Here is a 7,617-nt window from a genome sequence, read left to right as displayed (position 1 = left end):
AGAAGCAAGCCAGGAAGTTTCTGAGGCCAGCTGAAGGAAAAGTTGAAGTTTGAATACCCCAGGAGTTATAATGATCTAAAAGAATGGTCGGCATCCAAGCCCTGCCCCCCTCCTCACTTGACATCATATTTGGGGAACCAAAGTGTAAGAATTAGATTTTATTTCATTATACTAATATCCTGGTGTAACAGTACTGATGTTAGATGTGTTTATTTTTACATAAATTTACATTAAAAAGGTGAAGTTGCAGATAAACTCAGTATCTTCCCTAAAGTGCTGATGGCCTAAAAGGGACCTGGGCCCAAAAGCTCCACCCCCACAGAAAAGGGGTGGAGTGGTTTCCTAAAGGAAACCAGCAGAGCAGTGCAGGTGGAACCCAGCTTCCCTGGCACTCGCCTGGACAGGCAGAGCCATGGGCAGTGCTGCTGCAGCAAGCCCTAGCAAGGCTGATGAAATGGCTTCCTAATGAGACAGGGCATTTGATTAGAATTTATATAAAAGAGAAAAAAAACCCAGCCAAAAATCAGAGGATTGTACACTTGTATCTCTCTATCAGCAGCTGATTTCAAGCTCCACTGAGACTAAAGAAGGAACAAAGCTGTTTCAAACAGCTGCTTTTCAAACAACTAAATTCATTTCCTGATCAGAGCTGAATTCTAAAGCTCTTAAAGCATCAACTGCCATCTGAAAATGAGGGTAGGAGCAGCCAAGAAATTAAATGATTTCCTACCAGCCCATTTTTATTAGCAGTGTGCCTCCCCACTGGCAATAGAGCTCACAAGCCTGGAGCAATTCACTTTCAGTCTGTAATGGGTTCCTTCCATGGCCTTCACTCAGAACAGCCAAGAGCAGCAGAAGGAGCTTGTGCCTGACCTTTTCTCCTAATAGGAAAGAGATAAAGCTCCAGCAGTGGTTTCTTGCAGCAGTTTTACAACACACTGCAGCAGCTCATTACATATGGCAGGCTGACCTATAGATCGAATAGGTCAGCGTTTCAGGCAACCTGTCTTCAGCCTTCCAAAATGTCCCATCAGCTCTCCTTGTCATCTCTTGTTCTGCTTTGTTTCTGCTGCTGTAGCTCTGTGTTTTGCTGCAGACAGGCTGAGATGTTCTCCTGTGACACCTCTCTCTGGCTTTTTGGTCTCCTGTGCAGTGTTGTCACCCCAAATTCTCTCCCTTTGTTGGTTTCACTTTCACCACCTGTTAGGGAAGATGTTCTTCCCTGTTCTCGGACATGCTGGACCACTCCTATGGGAGTACTGATGCTGCAGTGGCTGCAGGTCCATTCTGGGGAGGAAGAACAGGACCTCTGGATCAGGCAAAGATTAAGCATGCACTTGGCTGCTTTGTTTGTGGCAGTATGAGGGGGGATGAGGAAGGGAAGAGGAGAGAGGAGGCATTTTCCAGTGTCAGACTGAAACCTTTGGGATTTTCTTCAAAATTTTAAGATGACTTGTTGATACTCTTACTTCACCAAGCAGAGGTTTGGTGAAATTCTTGTGCTCATTTTCCACTGGAGTCTGATGCCTGCTGGAATAGCCTGATGGGATGAAGGTAAAGCTGGGAAATTCACACTGGCACCTCTAGACCTGTCTGCTTATGGACAGAACAAGGAAGCCTCTAGGTTTCCTCAGCTACATTGCTCAGGTCTCAGGACTTCATGCTTTGGGGCCAAGAAGCCTGAGAGCTGAGGCTTTGTCTGTAAATTAAAATACCTCCTGTCTTAGGACCTTGTTAATCCATGGGGGCATCTCTCTGCTGGAATAGTGTCTGTACAGCAGGAACTTGCCCCAGACTAGTGGGATAGTAATGTCAGAATTTTCAGAATGTTTTGGTGACATATTTGGCATTCCTTCCCAAAGGGAAGACAGATAGAGAGTAGAAGCCATCAATTCATTTAGCTGGAGCATGTGAGTGAAGCAGCAAAGGGGGCAGAAAGTATGTCCAGTTTTATGAAAAATGTTTTTCTTTGTCTCATCAGGGCACCTCAGAACTCCATTATCTGGAATGCTTTGGGATTTATTTAGTAAATACAATGCAACTTGAGTACCCCGATTTTATGTCCTGACTTCTCATCTGTGGGCACAGTTAGAATATAGGATATATTACGTGGCTGTGACTGAAACTTTTGAGCTCTCAGAGTTTCCAAACTTCCATGCAGACCCACGTTAGCAGAGAGTTATCACACTACACTGCTTTCTTTTTAAACAGGTCTAGTAGAAAATTGTCTCCAGCCAGCAAACACAAGTTAAGCACAGATGGGAACTTGGCCTGCAGCCACTTTATTAACCTGAGAGGAAGGTGCTTTTCAAAGCTTAACTGGAACTGTTTAAACAATAACACTGTAAACAAGAAGAAACCTTCTTTCCCCCCATGCCTCCCCTCCTTCCCCTCCCTTAAAAATCAAGGCAATCCAATGTCCAAAGCTGTTAATGTTACGAGGCAAAATAGGAAATTCAGGAGCTTTAGGGAGCATATGATCAAACTTGTGTTCACATTTATAGCATTTCCCATCTCTGCTTTTCTGGTCAAATGTATAAACATAAGCACAGAGCTGACAGAAGTCAGATCTTCAGCAAGTCTGTCACAGAAGCATTTCACTCCCCACATCAGGCCTGTAAGCAGATATGCAGCCACCTGTCTTGTCTTTTCCATGCCTCTGCATGATGGAGATGAGTCCAGAAGCAGCAAGTGGTGATGAAAAGATCTAGAAGAAGTGAAGGAGACCAGCAGGGCAGATGTTCTTCAGGCAGAATCTTCCTTATCCCATTTCCTCGTTCAGCTGCCTGTATTTCATGTCACCAAATCCCCAGTCAGCTCTGGTTTAGGCTCCATCTCTGAATACCTCCAAGATGGATCACTTGTAGAAGTCTCAAACTCACCCGTTCTTTACACAGATTTGCATTACAGAAAATGCACCCACCCTGCAGGACCTTGAGACCGAGGGGAAACCAACACCCAACAGCAAATGTGTTACAGTGGACTCTAAATTTTTACCTTGTCAATACCATATTTCTTGTTTCCTTATGCTGGTCTATATGTTGTATGTAGTTTCTAGGCTTTCACAATTTTGAGAGAGGTGCCCAGGGATGGTTACTGGTTTCCCACTAGTGGGAATGTCATTGTATTCTTTCAGTTCTTTTCCAGCATAAATAGAATTTTTTCTTAACTCCCTCAAGCTGTGGGAGCCTGTGTAATTTTATCCAGTACTGGATGCACAGCATTGGACATAACGAGTAGGGGATATTTGTCCATTGATAAGGCCTTTGTGCTGCCTTAATTAAGAGTTTTCTGTAGAGGTTGAGAATATATTTAGTCTATGTGGAAAACAGTAATACAGAAGGATTAAAATATGAAAATAAAACATGAAATGTTAGGAAGACTAGAAATGTAGTGACTTACTTGACTCTGAATGTGACCTGGAAAAGAAAATGTTTCTTAACTGTTCCTGCAGTAGGATAATTCATAACAAATACAATGACAGTATTTCTCCTTAGTTACATCCCTAAATATAACATACTATGTATGACATGCAAGAGGATTCAACAGAGTTTATTTTTCATCTGGTCCCTGGTAACCTAGTTAAGAACACTGTGCAGAAGCTGCACAGATCCAGAAAAAGAGCTTAACACCTGAAGCTGCGTATGGTCAGACTGCAGGGCCTTCCTTACAAATCCATTTAAAGAACTGACAGTGTCCAGCTCCTTATTTTTCTTTTTTTTTTTCCTCATATTTATAAAACGTGTATTTCTCATATCTTAAGGAAGGATGATCAACCAAGTGGCTGCTGCATATACAGAAAGGGAGGAAGTTTAGCTCTAAAGTCAGTGCAGGAAAACCTCCAGCTGTTTGATTTTGGGAGGGTGGGAGACAGGGACCCACAGACCCCATCTTCTGACAGTTCATGACAAGCTGTAATAGTGGGAGCTGGGAAGGGGCAGGGCTTAGGCCAGGGCAGACTTCTGGGGGAGGTCAAAAAGGCAGTTTTGACTGTTCATTCAAGATTTGGGGGGTTGATATACTGGAAATAGTAGTCTGAATCTCATCAGCCCCATAAGTTATATCTGAAAATCACAGGATTGAAGTGCATCCAGTGATGGATCCCTCCAGTGAGTACTCCCAGAAAACAAGAGCCATCCAAGAGATCCAGGCAGACCTCAGTTTAGATACACAGAGGTCTCACTGCTGTTTAAAAGTCATGCTAAAGACCTTCTTGTGATTGTGAAAAAGCACTTTGAGTGGGCATGACGTAATTCTGTGTGATCTTAAAGCTTTTACATCATCTGTCTTTAAATAAAAACACGCCTTATGGCAAAAAATAATGTTACAATGTAATTAGACTCTATAGTCTGGAAATAAGCCCTCATTTTAAAGGCATTATTACTGGGAAGCTATTTACACAGCAGATGTTTGAAGATATCTGCTGCGTTTCCATTTTGCCAGCTAACCTTACCCTGACAGTACTGGTTGTAGACATCCAGACATAAATCCTCCCTAAGCGACTCCTAATGCTACCAGCAAAACCATAAATTGCAGCTAATGCAGGACGAGTCTGAAATGTTCCAGCAGTTTCTGAAAATGTTGCCTTTTCCTTTGCATTTAAACAGATCCTTATTGGTCTGAGCTCCTCCAGTCCCCAGCCAAAAGTGCTTGCTGTGCTTGAGTCTATTGGTTTATTCGGTTCAGGAGTAGTAATCAAGTGTTTCAGTTATACTTAGTGAGAGGGGTAAATAGTCCCTGTAGTTGTTCATTAAAACCTCCATGATGTATGCATCAATTACGAAACAGCTTGAACAAAACAGAGGTAAATTAACTTTCTGAAGCTCGCTGTCATAGCCAAAAGGAGTGTAAAGCATTAAAAGTGATTTCATGGCTTAAAGTTCATCCAAAGTACTATTAGCTTTAAGTCCAATTTTCAACTGTCAAGGGGAATATTTACAATAGTAATTTCAGATCATTATCTTAGCATTTCAATGCAAATAGCCACAATTTAATTCATTATTACTCACATTACATCTTTATTTTGCCACCAACTGGTGGCTGACATTTCCCAAGCTACTAGGAAGAAATGCTAATTAGACTGGTGTGCACTCTTACCCTTTCTTAATTTCATCATGTTTGTTCTTCAGTGACATGAAGCATTTCCTTCCTTCTGGTCAACCATTGCTCTTTATCCCCTGCATCTCCTCGGTGGTCCAGTTGGAAAATTGAAGTGGAGATAAGGCAAGTGAAATAATTACCTGCTTTCTGCCTTTTTGGTAAAGTATCTAAGAATATTTGTGCTAGTGTGACAAAAATGACCTCTTTCCTTCAGCCCACCCACCCAACTTAATTTAGAAAATCTGAAGTGATCTCTGGAGTGGAATACTATATGCATTAATATGCAAATGAACTGCCAGGAAAGTTCAGATTTGCATTTAGACTGGACAAAGGGGTAGGAAATGGCTTTCTCATGCTGTTCCCTTGCATCACCACAATTTCACAAATTACTAATCCCAGAAATGATGCCAGAAGGGACTTTCTCACTACATTTCATTCATGCTTAGATTAGTTTGATTCATCTCAATGTGCCTGGCATTTTACAGTAAACCTTCAAATTTAAAGTGCAAGCAGGACCTCAGAGGCTTTGCTAAGAACCAAATGTGTTTGAAATAAACATAATTAGTAAACTTCAAATAAAATATACCCTCCTTCTAGGGGCTACAATAGTAATAGGCAGGAGGTAAGGTAATCTTAGGAAAGTTTCCCTAAGAATTAACAATTATGCCAGTGAGAACTTCTTATCTCTTAAAAATAATATTATTCAAGCATGCATATTTGGCACAAAAAAAAAAAAAAAAAAGATTTAGCAGGTGAATGGCAAAATTATTGAGGGGAAAGAAAAAAGAAACCTATAAGGCAAAGCAGTAATCTAGTTTGCAGATGGATAGTGTTTAATCCTTCTCCTCTTGTTTTGCTATCTGAAGTTTAGTCAGCTCACAAAATGAGGAATCATTCCTGGGGTAAATTCAGGTCCCTGCAAATTAAAGAGTATTTTTCAACAGATGCTTTCCTGAAGACTTTCTGTATGTCTAATATTTGTTTTAATCAGGGGAATGTTGGTTAATTTATATTTTTTTGCCAAGTGAGTCAGTGTTTCTGTGTCTGTAACCAGAAGAGCTTCCAGGAGCACAGGTGCCCCAACAGGCAGGTACTTTTCAGAAATAGATATAATGTTGAAAAAGTACCTGCCCTGGGGCATCAACAAAGAGGAATTTCAAGATCAGTTTTATGTTTGCTTCTTAATCTTTCTGGGGGATTTTTTTCTCCTCCCAGCTACTGTAGCAAAGAAAATACTGTAAGTCATCACATTTCTGTTTGCCAACATTTATTTGCCCTTTGGTTTAAATGTGTACAGTGGGAGGGTAGTAGGGCAGTGCCTTTTACTGCTGGGGATACATTTTGCCGTGCGGGTTTTCAGATGGCTGGAAATGAAGTATTAATATTTGTTCGTTGAAGAAATGCAACAACATTTTTCTATGTCAAAGAGACTTTCCCCTCCTCCCCCCTCATGCCATCCTGCTCTGAACCTTCCCCTGGGGCTCTCTTTTGAGTGAAAAAAGGGGCATTCTATTACAATAATCTGTCCATTCTAAAGCCTTTCCCCTGTCTCCATATGAGGAGAGGGCAGGCAAGAGCAACCTTCATGTTTTGGGGGTTTTTGACAACTCTGTTCAGCACAGCTGGTTAAACCCTTCCTGACATGTCTGTGTAAGACTTTTTGTGTACACAAGTCCCCAGTTCAGCCTCTTGCTTCTAACCAGCAGAAACTGAAATAAGCAGACTTATTTTTAGGACTCTGATTAAGTCCCATTGTTGTCTGATGCCTAAACCAAAGAATTTTTGTAAGTATTTCTAAAATCCACTGGACAAAGGAATCTGTTTAAAATCTTTGTTGAAATGAGGATAGAGCAGCACCCCAGATGGGGGGTGTCGGGATTTGGTGGCCAAACCCAGCCTGGCACTTGTCTGCATGCAGATTGCCAGTGGAAAAAGGCAGGTGTGAGACACTGATCACCTGAGCCAGGCTCTGTCCTTGCCCAAATCAACAGCATTGGCTTAGCATTCCATGTTTAACTGGCCAAAGATCCAGACGGCGCAGACCAAGAGCCCCCTACCCCTGATTTGCCATCTGCTGGCACCTTGTGCTGAAGCCAAGCTCACACAGTGCACAGAAACCTGCAGTTTTCCCAACTCTACTGTTGTACCTCTGTTTTCCATAGGTGTACAGTGAGCAGGAGGATGCATCCAGCTGTCTTCGCCAGCTTGGGAATGTTTTTGGTGTATTTTACAGTGCCACGTGATATGGTTTTCACATGCTAATATTTCAGGTCTTGATATTCTTCTGATGTATTTTGGTTTTGATTTGAGGTCCTCTGTAGATTTCCCACTCCCTGTTTGCTACTCCTAATGTTCTCAACCATCCTTTTCCCTCATTTTTAGACCAGAGGACTGTCTGTTTTTCAGACAGTTTTCAGTTTTCTTTTGCTTCCTGATAAAGACTGAAGATCTTTTCTGCACCACGAGCCAGCCAGTAGTTTGGTTGGAGGGGTCTGCTTTGCTTAAAAACTTTTCATG

Source organism: Corvus hawaiiensis, chromosome 12 (assembly GCF_020740725.1).
Source record: "Corvus hawaiiensis isolate bCorHaw1 chromosome 12, bCorHaw1.pri.cur, whole genome shotgun sequence".
In the NCBI taxonomy this organism is placed as follows: domain Eukaryota; kingdom Metazoa; phylum Chordata; class Aves; order Passeriformes; family Corvidae; genus Corvus; species Corvus hawaiiensis.
The sequence above is the reverse complement of the archived record's forward strand: the minus strand, read 5'-3'. Positions refer to the sequence as shown.